This window comes from Protopterus annectens, chromosome 2.part0, assembly GCF_019279795.1.
Source record: "Protopterus annectens isolate FY-2018-M chromosome 2.part0, PAN1.0, whole genome shotgun sequence".
Taxonomy (NCBI): domain Eukaryota; kingdom Metazoa; phylum Chordata; order Ceratodontiformes; family Protopteridae; genus Protopterus; species Protopterus annectens.
Window position 1 is genome coordinate 1,708,697,950 of NC_056728.1, and position 19,808 is coordinate 1,708,717,757.

At 40.3% G+C, this 19,808-nt stretch overlaps 1 protein-coding gene across 1 annotated transcript in view; it reads right to left on the reverse strand.

Moving 5' to 3' along the window:
- The window catches only part of MIB2 (MIB E3 ubiquitin protein ligase 2), a 1,775,226-nt gene that overhangs the window by 48,238 nt on the left and 1,707,180 nt on the right, over positions 1-19,808 (reverse strand). The gene's annotated exons all lie outside the window — the stretch shown is intronic.

Consider the following 19,808-nt stretch of genomic DNA (forward strand, 5'->3'; position numbering starts at 1 on the left):
GATATTCAATCAGTGGCTAAGGCTATGGTGTCATAGAGGGGAGATTCACTGCTTTTCTCTGTTTAGTGTATTTTAATGTCAATACATTACTGAAATATGGCTCACAATGCACATCATAGATTCCAGTATAAACTTCCTTTCAATGAATATTGTGGCACTGTGAACTTATGTGGACATTGACTAGGGAGTGTCTATTGTTATAAGAAAGCCCTTCTATATTGCACAGCTTATAAACAAAGGGATTGTGTCTAGATCTACAGATGTCATTGTCCCCTTTACTTATCCCTCTCATTAGGCCAGTCTTTGAATATAAGGCCGCATTCAGCATGCATCTGTCCAGACACGTGCACCTACTGGAACACACAAAAATACCTTGCTAAAAGAATACAACGCCTAAACAACATGTCCTGCATGGACCGGCACAAAGTCCTTTTACTATACTTGGTATCCTACAGACTATGAAGAGGTGACGTGTATGGCATATAAGGCATCCATTGACCCAGTACTGATGGATTTACTGCACATCAGCAAGTCAAATGGCATCAGAAATACTCAGTGTAGAGATCTAAACATCTTCTGCAACATCAGCAGAACAGTTTTGAGGGACAGGTATATCTTGCAGAGGATACCACTGCTACGGAACAGACTCCACATCCACATAAAACAAAGTTCATCCCTGTCCAGTTTCAAGTGCAACTTAGATCTGTGGATGGGAAACAGAAAATTTACCCAATGACTGCTCCGTGTACTACTAATGGACAAAGGCAGCTCATAAACGTTTTATCCCAAGCATGGGTACCCTCAAATTATCTATGGTATGATCCTAGTTATCATTAGGGGTAATATATAAGTAATGACCATGCAATGGGTAAGGCCAATCTCTAACCAAATGGGATATGTTAGTTTGAGTACAAGAAGGGAAACTGGCTAGGCTTAAAATGGCCCTCAAGGGCAGCTAGCCTAGTACTTACTTTCAACCTATTAACTGAAGAGGTAACAGCACTTGATGAAGGGCTCACAGTGCATAATGTTTATCTTCACCATGCTAAAAACTTAAGAAACTATTCCTAATAAGGAAAAGTGACGCATTAAGGACACTAAATATCAATCCATATGTAATTCAATGGATAAAACATGATTAAGCAACAGGATATAGCAAGTTAAGCTGGAAGTTTACTTGTCTACCCCAACAGGGGTAATTAGTGGTAACCATCAGCAGCAGCGTATTGATGCCATAGGAAATTGGCTGTAGATAATCAAATGTGATAATAATTACAAACTGATTCACATATTTTCTTGAAGTAATTATGCTAACGTTCATTAAAGATCCAAAGGTAATAGAAGACAACAGTACAAACTGTGGCCAGCATGTACTGACAGAGTCAGACAAGCATAGACCATAACTCACCTCTAAAGGGAATACAGTGTTAGAAAAGCCTGTTCTGTAACCAGCCAAATTATAAAAGGCATGGCTGGTCAGTCAAGTGTACCACTTCATACCTTGCCAATCCAGCACATTATTTAATGCAATGCTGTGTTTTATAGCTTTTAGGCAAGCTACATTAAAAGACTTGAAAAAACATACAGTTCTTTACTAGGAGAATCACAGAGTTGGAAGAACAATTCAGAAAGGCTTTTGGAACTGTTATTATATTCTTTTTTCTAATGATTAGTTATATATAGTCTCTACCTGATCTGTAATGTATTGCCTGGTACAGTACTGTGAAAATCTGTCTGGAATTACAATTATAAATATGAATGCATGACTCACCTTCACTTCTGAAAGCAAGCACAATAATCAGGTATCTAATACTAATGATGAATAATATTAATAGAAAAAGTAACATTTACTTTACCCATTATCTCCTAGGATTATCGAATACACTTCATGTTACAGTCAGAAAACATCAGTCATCAAATCCCTTCAAAAATAATCTTGATAAGTATACAGGCAGTAGGAACAATCAGCAAGGGGTCTGGGTAATCATACTACTTTTTTAAAGGTCAGTAGGTCATTAACTTGACAACTGAACCTATGAACCTATAAGAGTAAGGGGTTATAGAGGCTTATAGGCACATCACATTTCAGTGTCTGTGTACTACTAAACTATGATTGTCAGTACTTGGCTGGGAGGACAAATAATAATTAATCTGACCTTGCTAGCTATCAATATCATAAATCAAATGCACACTGTGCATCATAAATGATAAGTTTAACTAGTGTAGAGTTGGCATTGCTGTGAGAAGGAGATCAGGGGTTTAGTACCCACCCATCCAGATATGCTCACTGACATTTCATGGCCAGAACAGCATAGACTGCCGCATTGTCAAGAAATAGAAGAAGACTGTTGTTGCAACAAATTTGCTGCACTGTGCCTTGGTCATCACCCACTCAACCATTAGGGCTACAGATAGCATCAATGTATTTTAAGTGGGCGGGCAGGATCTTTGAGTACACTATAGAATGATACAAATGAATGGGCAGAGAGAGAGACAGTGTGACACTGAAGTTTCTTATGGGGTGGTCTGCTTATTTATTCATAGAAGGTTGTCCACCAGTGCTGAGTTCTGAAACATACAGCACAGCCATGACAAAGGTCCCTATGGACCAGTTGTACGTAGAATATCAGGCAAAAAGGGAGAGCTCATCATAAAAAAGGAACACCTGAACATTCCTTCTAACACATATTGACAGCAAGTTTCCCCATATCTATATAAGTCTTATAAAAGCTACTAATGTTATAATGGGGAAGAGGACTGAGCCATCTCCCCTAACTACATACACACACACACACACACACACACACACACACACACACACACACACACACACACACACAGCTAGATACTGACTCTTCAGTTTCATTCCTGTACCAGTACCTCACAAACAAGCTTTAATATATTGTTGGACAACTGCAGCTTGTCCATACTACTAACAGACACACACACATACAAACACACACACGCATGCACACACTCCTTTATTCACATTCATAAACATAATGTAAAGAAGAACTTTACTGAAATGCATCATAAAGTTCCTAGACAACTGACTACATGATCTCTCTTAAGTGGAATGTATTTATATATAATGCAATGTTATACAGCTAGTGTTCCCAGTGCACGGACAACGTTTTTTTACAATTTTATTTTCGCTATTTTCATTTATCATCCCCTTTTTGAAAATTTTAAATAAAACTTAGCAAAGAGGCATAAACTATGCCCTAACAACCAGCAGAAAGAAAGTATACTAAAATGCATTAAAGATTCAGTGAAAAACATGACCAAAATGAAACAAACCTCATTCTGTAAACATTTTAATATCTAGCATTAAACAAAATGTTATCAAATCCAATATTTACAGAGCTGTATTCTTAAGCATTCAGAAATAACTCTCTGAAGTAATAATTCATTGCCTGACTTTAAAGGGAAAAACATCACATTTGCAGTGTTGCAGACTGGCACATTTTCCAGTACCAGTCCTGTTTCTTTTAACAGCATATCAATGAAAACCAGGAGCACCATCTCATGTACAGACAGACATGTCTTCCATCTTTGAACATTCAACAGAGAAGAAGCACAACATGGTCTATATAGACTCCTTTCACAGTTCACATGCAACTTTATGTTGTTAGACTCCATTTTAAATCCTATAACTTCCTTTTCATGAAACCATCTGGATCATTGTCAGATGTGGTCCTAGGCAGGGTAAAAGATCAATACATCCTGCCGTTCCAGTATTCCATTATTTGGCCATTTCTCGTTGGTTACCACAAAACATTGTTCAAACCTGTCACTGTACACACTATTTTCATCTTTACTTTTACAATGATTACAGAGATTTGGATTTAAATTAAAACCTCTTTCAGATTTTACAGCAAAAAGTCTGACACCCATTTGTTGAACTAAACAAAACAATCTCACATTGAAAACAGACAGCATGAACAACAGTAAACTTCTTTTCCCTTAACTCACATTTATTGAAAAGCCATTTGGAAACCTATTAAACTATAAGAGACTGTTTGGATTCTTAAGAAATCTCTAGAAACATGGTTAATTAAATCTCAGCTAGTAGAAAAAGCTAAAAAATGTTGATACTATTCTACCTTATACAAGAATCAGTGTAAAAGCCATGAAAGACTCAACTTTCAGCATTAGAAAATGTATCTTTTTATTTAGTTTTGTTGAATGGTGTTGTCTGACTGATATGACAGACAATAGGAGGAGGATACAGGAAGGCAAACTGGGCATGCTGCAACAGACATAAAAAGGTGGAAGCAGTATGTGGACAATGAGGTATACTTATAGTGATTTGAAGCAGCTACCATTCCATTTTTAAGCACCTTTATAGAGAATGGGCAAACTGTACATCAGCACCTTGATTGGAGATGAAAAGGTCTCCAGCAAGGCGTTAATGTACAAGTAATGCTCGTTAAAAAATGAATCTGTAGCTTATCGGCAGCATATCAAGCTAATGTGGAGCTTGAACAGAAGAAAACTAACGGCATCCATTATTTTACACTCACTAAGCAGTGCTTTAGCTGTTTAGCGAGCATAAAATAAAAAAGAAAAGAATGTGTGTGTGTTTATGTCTGTGTGCGAGATTGCATGCATGTATGAGTGCGAGAGAGAGATCGATTGAGCTATTATTTTACACTCGCTAATTAGCACTTTTGCTGTTTAGCGATTTTAACAAAATAAATGACAAAAACATGATTGTTGAGTAAAAAACCTTTATATATATATGTGTGTGTGTGTGTGTGTGTGTGTGTGTGTGTGTGTGTGTGTGTGTGTGTGAGATCGACCTTTCCCCTGGCAGAATCAGTGAAGAGATTTCCATACCTCTTAGTACAAGAGATCTGGACAGACAGACACAAAAAAATTGGGGAACAAAAGACAGAAAATAGGGACAGATTTTAAATATTGCTCTTATAAACTTAGAAAGCTGCTAGAATAACAGGGTTCCCATTAGCATGCATTTTCTGAAGCAGAGATGTGTGTGTTAGAGTGAGCGAGTGAGATGACTACTGGCAGCAGCAGTAAAGAGGTTTGCATAGCTCTGCACCTTTCAGCTGAAGAAATTGGGATAAAGTCTAAAATAAAGGGGGGACAAAGGCTCTAAAACAGAAACAGATTTTAATTATTGCTCTTATAAAATTACAAAATTGCTTAAGTAAAGGATTTGTGTTAGCATACATTTTCTGAAGGAAATAGAAGTCTGCAGCTCAAATGTATGTCATTATTTAGTAACTTCAATCTCCAATGACTGCAAACGAACCAAACAATTTAGGAGTAAGAGACCAAAAAGTAAAGTAAATACCTGGTTATTTTTTAAAGAGTTATATTTTAGATGTAAAATGTTTCCTCCCAACTCCATTAACATATACTACAACAAGTTTGAAACATTAAGCGGTGGAAGTATTTTACATCAAAAATATATTAAAAAAATATATATATATAAAAAAGGTAAATAGAACATAACAATTTTACAGATAGCCCATTCTCTAAGAGCAATAATGACCTCATGGTGTGTGTTAACATGCAATTAATGCCCTACCATGGGTGTAGAGGCCCTCCGCCTGTGACTTCAGGCCTCATAACACACTTGGGCAGGTGTTAATTACACATTAACACAAAACCCTGTCAGGCATTATTGCTTGCTTATTGAATGATCAATTGTGATACATTTATATAAAAGTAATCACGCCATATTAGTACATTCACATTTACAAATGTTATACATTATATATATATTGTTATATGTCATATAATCAATGCAACATTACATAAACGTTCCTTCTCCAAAATATATTTGCATGTATTGTTCCCTTTATTTCCATTTCTATATGTAATTTACTCCTACCCTTTTCTAAAGATCCCACTTCCTGTTCTTTTATCTCTATTATAACATTTACTATGTCAAGAATAGTTGGTTTAGATTTTAATATCCATTTTCTACTAATTGCTTTTTTTGGCAGCCACCAGATAAACTTCTACATCTTTGACCAGGTATATGTATCTGTATTGCCCCCAATAACCCAATTCAACACTGACATCTGGATAGAGGCAGAACTAGCTGAGCTGTGCAGCATTGGTTGCCCTGTGTGGTTTCAACAGTCCCCATATAGCCTTAGCATTCTAGGGTACAGAAAACATGATTGATGCGTGCAGTTCTAGGCATACAGTGCTGTGCAACAGAACTTCAAGGCATAATAATAATTACATTATTATTGTTGTTATTATTATTATGCAACCAGTAGCACTTTTAGTCAAATTCTGTACAAAGACTACAAAGCAATGTTTAGCACTGCAGTCTGAATGGTAAGAGTGAAAACATGCAGTTGCGAAATGACCTGATATAGTAATTCCTCTTCTCATGCAAGGTCTGTGTGGCAGGACAAACAGGTGGTAGATGCATTGTTAAAATAAACAGACCTTTTCCAAATAAAAAAGAAGCATGAAACTCACGTACAGCATTACTGACTAACCCTGGTCCCAAACGCTTTGTCACAAAATCATTTTATAAGGAACATGGCAAGATATCAGGGAAAGTTAGAGACATCTTGCAAAAACAGGGACAGCTGAGATGTATATTGATATTTCTGCTGCAAAATACACAGTAAAGCATTTTCTTTTTATTTGTTTTTTCCCTTATTGTTACACCAAGTGGACTGATGAAAAAGTATCTGTGAAATAGCCGAGTCGCACTACTGCAATGACATTGGCAACTGGGAACAATTTTACTTTAAGTTTACCTTAAAAAAAAAACATTTTGATTACAAGACTCAGCACCCAATGCCAGACTTTCTTGTTTAGCTGACAACTTATGGACCCTCCCATGGTTCTATTACTTCACGGAGACATTGTCATTTGCCTGATTGTTCCTGAAAGAAAATTACATTAAAAAAGAAAAAAAGATTATCAGATGCATGCAGCATCCACAAGTATGTGAGACCGATCACACAAAAGCTCAGTCAGTTAATGCATATACCAAGAATACTGCAATTCACTCTTTTATATTAAAACAATAGTGCAGACACAGTGTAAAAGTATATTTACAGGTAGGAAAACTGCTCCTTTGACGATCGTGTTTATTTGACACAATATGCTAATATGCTTCCACTCAATGTGAATGCAGAATACTACCGTTAGGTTTTGTTCACCTGGAGAAGGGAAACAATACCAGGAATGCCAGTAACGGCATACTTAAAGTAGTGAAGGTGGAGGGTGGGACAAACAAATACGAAGCATGTGTGATGGGAAGTTCTTCCTGAGTAAAGTTCAAAGAACGAACGCCCTGTTTATAGAAATTTGTAAAAATGCAAAGAAAATAATAAAAAATAAATAAATAAAAAAGCAGAAAGAAAGGCAGTATTCTTGTTTTTAAAAGAAAAGTTTTGCAGTGATGCAATAAAAAATGTTGACAAAACTCGGGCGCAGCAGCAAAAAGAGGGTGGCACACACCCCTGTGTCAGAGCCTAAATCTGCCATTTATACTGGTGAATGTCCTCACATATACTTTGTAACAATAACCATCTCTGACAGGCTTTCAGTAGCAGCAGCCTGTGCCTACACAAAGCTCGACACATTTGCTGTTGTGTAGACAATGCTTTACATGCCTCAGGAGCCAGTTGTGACTGTTGACTTTATCTGGCACCCCTGTGGACATGCTGCATGGTGAGTATTCTAACATTGTTCTATCCTCTTCCAGAGGTTCAGAAAGTGGATTCATTCAGATATAGAGCTTCATGGAGACTCAATCCCTTCTAGTAAAGGCATGTGCCCATGGTACAGCACCTGTAGCTTAGTAGTGGCCATGTTGGAGTCATCAACTTGCTATGGAGGTGAAGCCTCTGCCAACTTTGTGACTGTGTGCTACTGTCTTCAGGTTGTGTCATTAAAATAAGAGTAATGGCACTGTCGAATGTCAACATCAACTTTCTATACTGCACCATAGTCTACCAGTGATATTGCAGTTGCTGATATACCTATGAACAAAGGTGGCACCTTGCTGTTCCATTTCTCTTGAAGCTGTGATACATGACCAGCATACAGCTACTGTGTTTCGGGCTTTACAGGCCACAATTAGACCTCACCATGCTGGACGTTTAGAGACTGGTGAAAGAGATTTGTGCCACATGGCAAAACATGCAGAAAAAGGGAGTCCCATTAAAAGAAAGAGGAGATGCACCCCACTCACAGGTTCGTAATCTCCCCTGATGATGGAGAATTCACACACCTCCCAGGTAGGACTAAAATGATGAAGAAACAGTTTTACCAGGCTTCTCTCAAAATGAGTTCTCCTTTGGGGAAATCCTTGGTCTTAGAAGAGAACACTTCAAATGGGAGTCTGAGGGAGATGTCCAGTAAAAAGAAGAGGCTCCTGGCCCATCTAGGCTTGGGCAAACCTAAGCCCACTAGGATGCCCTTATCCTAGTTAATAAGGACAAGTTTGTAGTGCTTCATAAAAGTATGGACTGAAGAGCAACTTGCTGCCTCTAGAATACTTTTGGAGTCCACTCCTTTCCAAAATGCCACTGAAGAGGAAAAGGCCCTAGTAGAATGTGCCTTTACCTTGTCTGGATTTGCCTTGCCATGGTGGGTGTAACAACAAACAATACCAAAGAACGACCAATATGCAATTGTTAGAGCCAGGCTGACTTCTCTTTGTTCCAAAAAAAGGGAATAAAAAACCTTCTGGTCTTCCTAAAAGGCTTTGCTCGGTCATTGTAGAACCTGAGCTGCTGATGCACATCCAAAGTATTAATAACTCTTTCTCCCCAATTCTTAGGTTCTGGAAAGAACATAGAGAGATTGATGGACTGATTAAGAGTGAATTCTGAAACCACTTTCAGCATGAAAGAAGGATTAGCGTGCAACACAATTTTATCCTTGCAGATGTCAGAGCAATAAGCAAAACAGTCTTCCATATTAACAACTTGAGATCAGCATGAGCTGCTGGTTCGAAAGATGGCAAATGCAAATTTTCTAGAGCATAGCTGAACTCTCACAAAGGAGGAATTTGCTTTCAAGGGGACCTTATATGCAACACTCCTTTTATAAACTGTTTCACCAAAAGAAGTGGGTCCATAGGCAAATGATAAGCCATCCTGAAGTAGCTCACACAAACATTTCAAAATGGTAGGATATTAACCTCAATGGACCCCCTATTTCCATTTAGGCACCACTTGGGAAAGCCTCACCCATTTATAAACCTATAAGATTTTCTAGTAGCATATTTTCTGGTCTCCTTTAACACCTGCTGCACACCTTCAAGAAACAGGTGCCTAAAATGAATCAAAACTGAATCATCCAGGCTGTCAACTGAATTTTCTCTACGCTGGGGTGTACCAGATGACCCTCAGACTGTGTGAGCAAATCCAGAGTGTGAGGAAGTTTGTGATAATTGCTCATAGCCAATACCATTAAAAGGGAGAACCAAGATTGCCCTGGCTAATAGGGTGCCACCACAATGATCTTTGGCATTTCTCTCTCTGGACTTTGACAAGTAAAGGGTGGAAACTCATATAACACTTCAGTCCAACAGAATGAGAATGCATATGTCCTCCAAGCTTGGCTGCAAGAATGCCCAGAACAGATTTTCTCTAGTTTTCTGTTTTGAAAGGAGGCAACCAGATCTACTTGAGGCATTCCCTACATCTGGACTAGATCCTGGAATACTAATGGCTGAGCTTCAACTCATGAGGGTCTGCCCAGGATCTGCTTAGCCTGTCTGCCATAATGTTCTAATCTGATGAAATGTAAAACGCCTGGTGAGCCAGCAAATACTGACAAGCCAGCTCCCAGGTCTGCACAGAGGGGAAGCCGTTGTACTCCCGTTTGTTGAGATACCACATCACTGTGGTGTTCTCTGTAATCATCTGTAGAGGACCTGGATTCCATATGTGATGAAAACCTTCAAAGCATGAATCACTGCCGACATCTCCTTGATACTGATGTGCTTCTAATCGCTCTGACAACTCCAAGTGGCTTGCACTTGCTTCCCCATTGACACAGCTCCCAACGTGAAGTCAGACAAATCTGGACAGAATGCAATGTAATCATAGGGGGGAATGGACATCCTAAATTGATATTTAACTGCTCTCACTACCACTGTAACTGTTGTCTGATGAAAGGAAGCACTGGCAACTAGGTTTCCAAAGAATGAAGATGCTTGGTCCAACAATTCCAGTGATATCATGAGAATCATGAATGCCACGTGCCTCAGAATTTTTAGGAATTCTCAAGCTGGGGTGACATTCCTCTAGGAGAATTTCAAAAACACTGTTTGGTAAGAAAGAATCTTGCCTTCAGGCAAAAAAGGCCATTCTTATGTTTGAGTCAAAAAGACACCCTAGAAATTCCTTGTGAGGGGGTCAGGTATGACTTCAGGAGCCCCAACTTGAACTCTAGAAGGCAGAGTAAGGGCTAAACCTTCTGTAATGATTCCAGTCACCTGGACACACACTAAGCACAGATCACAATTTGTCCAAGTAAGGAGAAATGTGGATGCCCACAGTCCGACAGTGGGTCACTACTGGTGCATGACATTTTGTAAATGATCAAGGAGCAGTGGATAGCCTAAAGGCAATACAGAAAACTGGAGTGAAACCCTGGAACAACAAATCTCAGATACCTCTGGAAACCATGAGTGATGGGGATATGATGACAGGCATTCTTTATGTCCAGGGTCACCATGAAGTGGTGGTCCGAAAGAAGCAAAAGCACTGTCTGCATGGCGAACATCTTGAACCTGGGAATTTGGATGAAGCTATTCTGACAAGACAGGTCTAATACTGGTCTCCATGCATTTTCTTTTTCGAGAACCAAGAAAATTTGGGAATAAACCCCCTTCATTCTTTTGGAAGGCAGCACTAGTTCTATGACTCCAAAGTCCAGCATATACTGGGAAATAAGAGGGAGCAACAAAGTCTGATCTGAGAATGTGAAGGAATTCCTCTGAACAAAGCAGGAGAGGAGAAGCACCCGAAGGGAAACTTGAAAAAGATGGCTTCCTCATCTCGGCACAGTCATAAGTTTGGAAGGGGGTTATCCTTTTTGGGAAAGAGAGTCTTCTTGCTGGACTTCGAAGAGCGAATGTCCTGCCATTTCCTAATGCTACCTTGGTTCTTGGTAGGCTGGGACTTCTGTTTAAGTGGCCACCGAAAAATATCCTGTTTAAAGGATGAAAACTTGGGAATTAAAAACATTTTTGACACACCCTGCATCAATTTACCTCTGTCATCCTAGTGTTTAAGGATCTGATTAGCTGCAGTACGAAACACAATCAAACTCGATTGGAACATTTAAAATGCCATTTTTTAAATCATCAGGAAAATTCTGTGTGTGCAACCAAGCATACCTCCTCATCACCACTGACAAAGTTGCAATTCTAGAATGTGTTAGCCCTCTCTAAGTTATGCCTTAACTCATACTGACACCTGAGAAACACTGGAAACAATATATTTGACAAAAAAACTTTTTCTCAACAGGCAACAATGCAGCAAAGTCTTCTAAACTCTACCTGCATCTCAACATAAACTTCCATATAAAGCAGTGACAGTTAAATATTTTTAAAACTACCATGCTGGATTGCCCCAGCTACTTCCTCTGAGATTCTAGCCACTTACCTAGTTTATCTTGAGGGACTGGACTGGCAGAAGACAGATTTTTTTTTATTAGAAATGGTAGCTAAAGACACAGAAGCATGGTCTGCAGACAAGTGCCCCTGGAGACCCAGTAAGGCAGAGAAAACCCTAAATATTTTTTTTAGGGACAGCCTAAGTAAGGGAGAATTATAGGCATTCTTAAAAACATCCTCCCATGCTGTGATCACTGGAGGTATGGGTTTAAGGATTGCTGCCTCATTCTCCAAAAGATCATAGATCCTGTCAATCTCAGGGGCAGTAGAAGACAGCTCCCAATTAAATACATCCCTAAAGCATTTGGGAAAAAGATTGGGTTCCTGCATCTGCTCATCATCAGAGGAAATTGGCTGATTTGAATCAGATAGGTAAGAACCCACTGACACATGATCCCCTTCAAATTCAGGATTCACAGCCGAAAGACAGAGTGTAGAAGCATTAATGTTGTTATTAACATGAGTGTGCAACCTGCGATTTACTGCTTGAACAATGGATCTAGTCACAGCCACCACCACCAGTGGAAACCTGAAAGAGACTGTTCCTCATCTACATGGTAGGTTTTCTGTCTTTTATATTAACATGTACAATATTAGTGGGAGAATCTCCAGGGGGAAACTTAACCCTGGCAATGGATTCTGCACCCCTGACTTCCAATATACCTAAAGAATTTGGTTCTCCTGTACCTGAACCAATCAACGGTACAGCCCAAGAGGATGTGTCTGACCCTTGTGCCATGCACAGTTATGGTATCAGCACCACACCAGGGTCCTGGAGGTAAAAGAAGGTGAGTGGTCCAACAGCCTGCTCTTGGTTGAGGCTACTGCAGTATCACAAGCCATAGGCTGAGGCATACTTTTTTATTTATTTTTATGTTTTTAGGTGCAGACGGGGTTGATGGCAGACCTGGTGGTGGGGGACCATAGTTTCAGAGTTCATCTAGACAGGGGGCAAAAATCAGCCAGGTCAGTGCAAACTGCTGGTGAAAGAGTATTCCTAGTATACAAAGGGATAACACCTCTATATTTCCCTTAAAATAGCAATGGAAAGACTATTTAAATAAATAAACAAATAGAATACTGTACTGAAGCAAAAAGCCAGTAATTCAGTAGATACACACTAAGCACCAATACATATTAATAAATCCCACAAGAAAAAACAATAAATGGCTAATTTAAGTTCCACAAGTATAAAAATGGTGTACATTAGATGTATGTATGGAATTTGGTTTAAACTTAAGCAAAATTACTGTCAGAAAACAAAACTGTGTCAATACTGTGATTTAAAAAACAAAAAATTGTTTAAAATATCATTAAATTTCCTCATTTACTTTTTTATAGAAAGATATAAAGAAAAAACTGGAAATAGCAAGTTTTCCTGTTAAAAGACTGATCCTTCACACCCACAGACATGCAGTGGGAGGAGTCTGAAGCTCTGACAGATTGCCAGAGAGAGGGTAGCATGGCACTACTACCCATATACCAGTAAGGCAATCTGTTTGTTGAACATCAATCCAGATACACTGAACAATGCTTAGAGAGATACCTTACTAAAAGGATAGAAGGACTAAACAATAGGCCTATGTCGCAACCTCAAAGGCAATACACAATTGTGTGCAGAGCTCATTGTAAATGGAGCCACTTATACCAAGCCAGAAGATATAGCAAACCTACTGTCTTTGAAATTCAGCTCCAACTTTACCCATCTCTCCTGCCTCAACCTTCCCTCAGGAAATACCATTAACTCCCCTGCTGTTACTAAGGAACAGGTCCTTAATGCTCTAAGGCCACGAATACTGCATCAGTGGGCTCAGACAATATCCCAGGATGCCTTCTAATTAACACGCAGCATGACCTATCAGGCCCTCTGGAATTGAACTGCACAAAGGTGGGCCATCTACAGATCCTGGAAACTACAGACCCATAAGTCTCACTAGTCTTGTATGCAAATCCATGGAAAGAATTATCATGGAAATGATCAATAATGATATAGTAAACCTCCAGACACTGGACCTAACCCAATTTAGTTTCGTCAAGGGCAGGTCATGCCTACTCAACCTGCTGGACTTCTTTGAGAAGGTCACCAAAGCAATGGATAAGGGCAGAATGATTCACACTGCCTACCTTGAATTGTCCAAGGCATTTGACACAATACCCCAGTCTTGCATTGATGACAACTTCAGGAGGTTGGGTACACACCTGTATGTCACCCAGTGGATAGCCAACTGGCTCACAGACAGGAGCCAGGAAGTTAGAATTGTGTCCACCTCTACAAAGAGGCCAGTCACAAGTGGAGTCCCTCAGTGATCTGTCCTTGGACCGCACCTTTTTGGCATTTACTTCTCTGAAGTCAAGGCCAATGTCAGTGGTCTCTGACTAAATATGCAGATGATTGAAAATTGGGAGTTGTCATTGAATCCCACACTGACACAAATGTTCTGCAGGAAGGACTAACACAGACAAACAACTGGTGTCAGAGCTGTGGACTAAAACTAAATGCCAAGAATGCATAATAGTATCCTTTGGGAAGTCATCCATCCCTGGTAACTATCATATTGATGACACACCCCTTAGAACTGACCCAGTAGTCAGGGACTTTGACCATCATATATCTACAGTAGTGAGGAAATCATTCTATATTGCACAATTTATGAACAAAGGTATAGCATCTAGGTCCAAGGAAGTAATTGTTCCAATGTATTCAGCATTTATCAGACCTATCATTGAGTACAATGCCCCCTTTGCTATGTACCTAATCAGGCATATCCAACAACTGGAATGTCCACAGAGGTTCCTCACTAAAAGAATACAGGGTACAAGTAAAATGTCGCATGAAGACTGCCTCAGGGCTCTATTCCTGTATTTTGTCTCCTACAGGCTGTTGAGGGGAGATCTATGCCTGGCATACAGGGCATTGTTAGACCCCACTCTGATAGACCTCCTGCATATTCACAAAACAAACAGCACAAGAATTACCCATTCTAAAGACTTAAACTTTGTCTGTGATATAAATAGGACCTGCTGGAGAGACAGGTATGTATCCCAGGGCAGTCTCCCCCTCCATGTGAAGCAGAGTTCCTCCCTAACCCTATTCAAGTGCAACTTGGACAACTGGATGGGAACAGGAAATTCATCCCTAGTTTGGCATCTATGTCTCTAATGGACATAGGCAACCTGTAAATGTTTAATTTCCCAAGCCCCTGCTTACACTTATCAAGGGTACCAGAACGTGTCTTACATTTGGGATGCATGGTTAGGCTTAAAAGGCCCTTGTGGTTGTTAGCCTAGTAAACACCTATGAGTTATAACAATGAGTCATTAGTCTGAAATCTTATAATATGATGTAACCTAAAAGCATGACAAAGCTAACAGAAAAGTATGGCATATTGAGGTTGATGTGTTCTCTGCTCTTTTGTGAATCACATTTAAACCACACTGGTAGGTGTGTGGAATGTAGATGCACTGTTCTCAGTACAGCCATGCATGTTTTCACCTATTTGCACACTATGAGGACTGGCATCATTATGTGATGCTCTAGAACACCTTATCTGCTGGGTTATCTAATTAGCCAATCTGACATTTTTCTGCTTGTGTTGCTGTGTGGTGGTGTCTACTGTACAGTGTGAGCAACACCACACACAGCACTGGTATCAGCAGGCAGTGAGTACACTGTGTGCATTATTTATCCTTTGTGACTGTACCACCTGTATTGTGTCATGATATATAGGTCCTTACCTGACATTGCTACTTTTCCAGTGTTAACCAGTACTAGGCTTGTTTCCCATCCTCTTTATCAAATGTTTCATTGACCTCCAGGGACAAAACTCAGTGTGCTGCTGATGGCTGGAGTACTGGTTGTTTTTGCATAGCCTGAACTGTCTACTTTCTGATAGTCATGTGACACACTATGACACACACAGCTGTGATCTTAATAAGTTTGGCATGTGCAGCAGTACCCATCTTTAGATTTTCTTCTTCTTTCGGCTTTTCCCGGTTAGGGGTCGCCACAGCAGAACTCCGGTCCGCTAATGATTGGCAGTAGATTTTTACGGTGCCGAGGTGCCAGCATGATGCCCAACCTTCAACGAAGGCACGTCCATTCACGCATGTCTTTCGAATGCCACTCGACCGCAGGGAGGACATGCAGACTCCACACAGAAGCACTCCAGCCGAGAATCGAATGGGAGAACCTCTTGCTGTGAGGTGACAACGCTACTGCTGCACCACCGCGGCAGTGACTTAGACATAAAATGCAGGTCTTGAGAAACCTGCATATACATTTAACAGAAGCACACGCCTGTCCGTGGGCAGCATTGTAGCATTCATGTATGTGGATGCATGGTTCAGTGTATTATATATACACTGTTGACTGTTCATGCTGTTTGGGGAGAGTTACTGCACACAACATATACACAGAAGAAGTTGCATGCATTTACTGTGGACAATGATTCCTATGGTTCTTATTCATTTGACTGAATACCAAATGCCATGACCTGTTTTGCCTGAAAACTCATTTGAGTGAAAAGCAGCTCCACAACAAATATACAAGCAGCTCCACAACAAATATACCACACAAAATGTTTTTGCAGGGGTACAAGCCTCCTGCACCATTTGGGGGTCTTTGCCTTCCACAACCCCCCCTTATTTATTTATATATATATATATATATATATATATATATATATATGTGTGTGTGTGTGTGTGTGTATATATATATATATATATATATATATATATATATATATATATATATATGGGTCTAGGTTACAACGTCGACAGATGAGAAGACCGACAGCGAAATCACCGACGCCAGAAGATCGACGGATGAAAACACCGACGCGGAGAACACCGAGATGGGGAAAGGATGTGTAAGTATGCGGTAGTGATGGACGTTAGGGTGCGAGTAAGGTAAGTGTGCGATGTTGACAGTCTGTAGGGGTAGGGGTGGGTTAAGTGAGTTAGGGTTAGGGCGCGAGTTAGGTAAGGGTGCAGTAGTGAATGTTTTGGGTTAGGGGAGGGTTAAGTGAGTTAGGGTTAGGGCGCGGGTTAGGTTAGTGTGCGATAGTGACGGACCTTAGGGTTAGGGTTTCGGTTAGGGTTGTGGTAAGGTTTAATGTTTGTTTGTTAGGATTTAGGTGTGCTTGTGTTGTGTGTGTGGTTTTTGGTCAGGGAATTTGTTTTATTTATTGGTTGTTGTGATGATGTGTTGAGTGTGTGCGGTGTCGTGTTTGTGAACTGTCGATGATGTGGTGTCGGTGATGTCGTTGTCGATGTTGTGTGCTGTCGGTGTTATAACCTGGAACCATATATATACACACACACGCACACACACAGTCAGTGCTGGAGAGGAAACACAAACATCTACACATCTGGGGGTACAACATGACACTGACCATTGCAACCTAAACGTACTCTCGTGGACTCAACATCCCTAATAACTCCAGTGATAAGAAGTTATACCATCACATACTTTCTGTAGATTTCTACTCTTTTCATTCAAATGGGTTTTCATGCAAGTGGGTTTGAAAATGTGGGTTTCTTAGCCCTAACACCTTCCCAGATGCCAAGAAGAGTAGGATAAAAGCCCTGTGAGGAAAGAAGTCCATCCATCTGCCACCATCTCTTTCACAGCTGTCACCTTCCAGACTCACATGATGATACCTAAGCAAGATTCTGACGCAGACTGAAAAATTAGGGCTATATTCCTAATTATGAATTGCACAAGTGTGCAAGTGGATATGGTGAACTGCACCACTGCATATAATGGAAATGCAACATGTTTGAGCAAGTGGATATGGTGAACTGTACCACTGCATATAATGAAAATGCAGCATGTTTGAGCATGGCGGTGTTAAGTCCCACACCTATACAGCCTGTGTAGAACCACCTAACCAAACTGTGCATAACTGTAACTGTGCAAGTCAAAAAAAAAGTGTGCAAAAGAATCCTGCAGATACGTAGGATTTGCAAATATGTGAAAGTCAGCTGTAAGTTTATAAGTTTTGTTAAGTGTTAATATTGCAAATGTTAGTATTGTAAGATTTCACTGTGAGAAGCTGTACATACCCTGCCATTGTGGCGTGAGAATGTGGATGAACTCACTACACCAACAGCCTTAATATGAAGGTGGTCATTGACAGGTATCAATCTATTTGACTTACTTGTATGGAAATGGGGTGGATAGTAAAGTAGGAAACATGGGGAAGAGAAGATATGGGAAACACGGTATGATGACAAAAGAGGATTGAGGAGGAGATAGTGGGGAAGAGGGTGTACTACTTTGTTGGGGTTAGAGTCCCCTTTCCTGCATTTTATAAGGGGAGAGGGAGAAAAATATAGGGCAGCAAGGTTGGGAATGTGTAATAGGGAAGACTGAAGTTATGATGAAACATAAAATCAGACAAGACAGACAGGGGTGGGTGTTCATGCAGTAGACAGGGCTCACAAGGGGAGAGGAAGACAGACTGAGGATGAACAACTGGTAGTCTGTGGAGAGCAAGAAACAAGGAGTGGAAGTGACAGAATAGGGTGGCTGTACAAATGATGGGTGATAGGAGGGAGAGCACAGGACTGGCACACTAACAGACCATCCCAGAGACTGCTGTTTAGAGCCCTGATTAGCAGTGTCAGGGCAATTAGTCCCCAGTGTTGAGTGGGAGGGTTCCTGTGGCACAATATCTGGAAATTGTTTGAGTCTTGCACTCAATGCAGGAGGAGCTGGTATGGGCCAACCGCCTCCTGTCCAGAGCTCTCACAAATGCATCCTGTACAACTGGCTGTAGCTGAGGTTGCTCAGGCTGGAGCATGTATCCCGGCTGCTTGCAAGAGAGGAGCTTCTGCATCTCCCTGACTAAAACAATACCAGGATGTACATGTGGTAGTGCTCCATCTCTTGCAGCAGCAGAGATTTGCAGCTTCTGGACCTCCAGATGGAGACAAACTAGGAAGAAGGCAAGCATTAATATAATGGAAATTAATAAATGATGGCAAATAAATTGGAATTTAATGAAAGAAAGTGGGAGACACAAGATCAAGGAACCAACTGCCCCAGCTTGCTGAGGTAGGTACTCTGGTTAAGCTAGATGTTTTCCCATGCTGCATAACAAAAGCAGACAAGAAAATATGCACTGTTAGTACAGAGCAAAACCTGCATCATCATGTCAACTATAGTTTTTAATGTCTGTTAGACGGGTATCAGAACTCCAAGCTTTATCAATACATCCCCCTTACATGATTTTTCACAAAGACAGAGTCTCCCTGAGAACTAACCCTTCATTCCTCCCCAAAGTATGTTCAGAAGTGAATTTACATCAATCCATAGACTTGCCTGTTTTTTCCCCAAACTATGGCAACAAGTCAGAGTACAAATTACACCAACTGGACATACACAGACAATTACATTTCTACTTCCATAGAACAAAGGAGTTCAGGAAATCAGAACAACTGTTTGTATTTTTTCAGATAAAAAAGAAGAGTGCCTCCATATCAAAGGTCACGCTTTCCAAATGGCTTACTGATTGTATAACTTTCACATACAAATCTCAGAATACAGAACTTCCAGGAAAAATAAAAGGCCACTCCACAACAGCTAATAGCAACCTCGTCGGCCTTTGAGGTGAGGCTACCCATGGATTCAATTTGTTCAGCAGCAATGTGGGTAAAGCCTCATACCTTTATCACTCATTACAAAGTTGATTTGGCCTACAGGAACAGGGCCTCTTTTGGGTCCACTGTTCTGAAGAGTATTTTCCCTTGAGCCACCCAAGAAAGAAGGTGCTAGGGATGCTGTCCCAACCAGCAATGAATGAAGGCGAGATAGGGCAACATAATATTAAGAAGTTATGTACTCACCATAACGTTCCATGTTTGTTGTCCATCTCACCTTCTTTCTTGCCTCCCACCCTCCTTCCCCCAGCCTTCGCTCCGGGAAGATCGAGAGGTTTCTTGCTAATTGGACCTTGATGTTCTCTGAATCTCTTCCTTGGTTCCTTTATTGGATATGGTTATATGTTTAGGGGTAGTAGTTATAGTATCTGCAAACACAATCTGGGTAATGTTCCCTGAGCATGATGGGATAGGGTATAGCTACGAGCCAGTATAGGCTACCAGCAATGAATGAAGGTGAGATAGGACAACATAACATTGTTAGTTTCACTCTATTACTTTT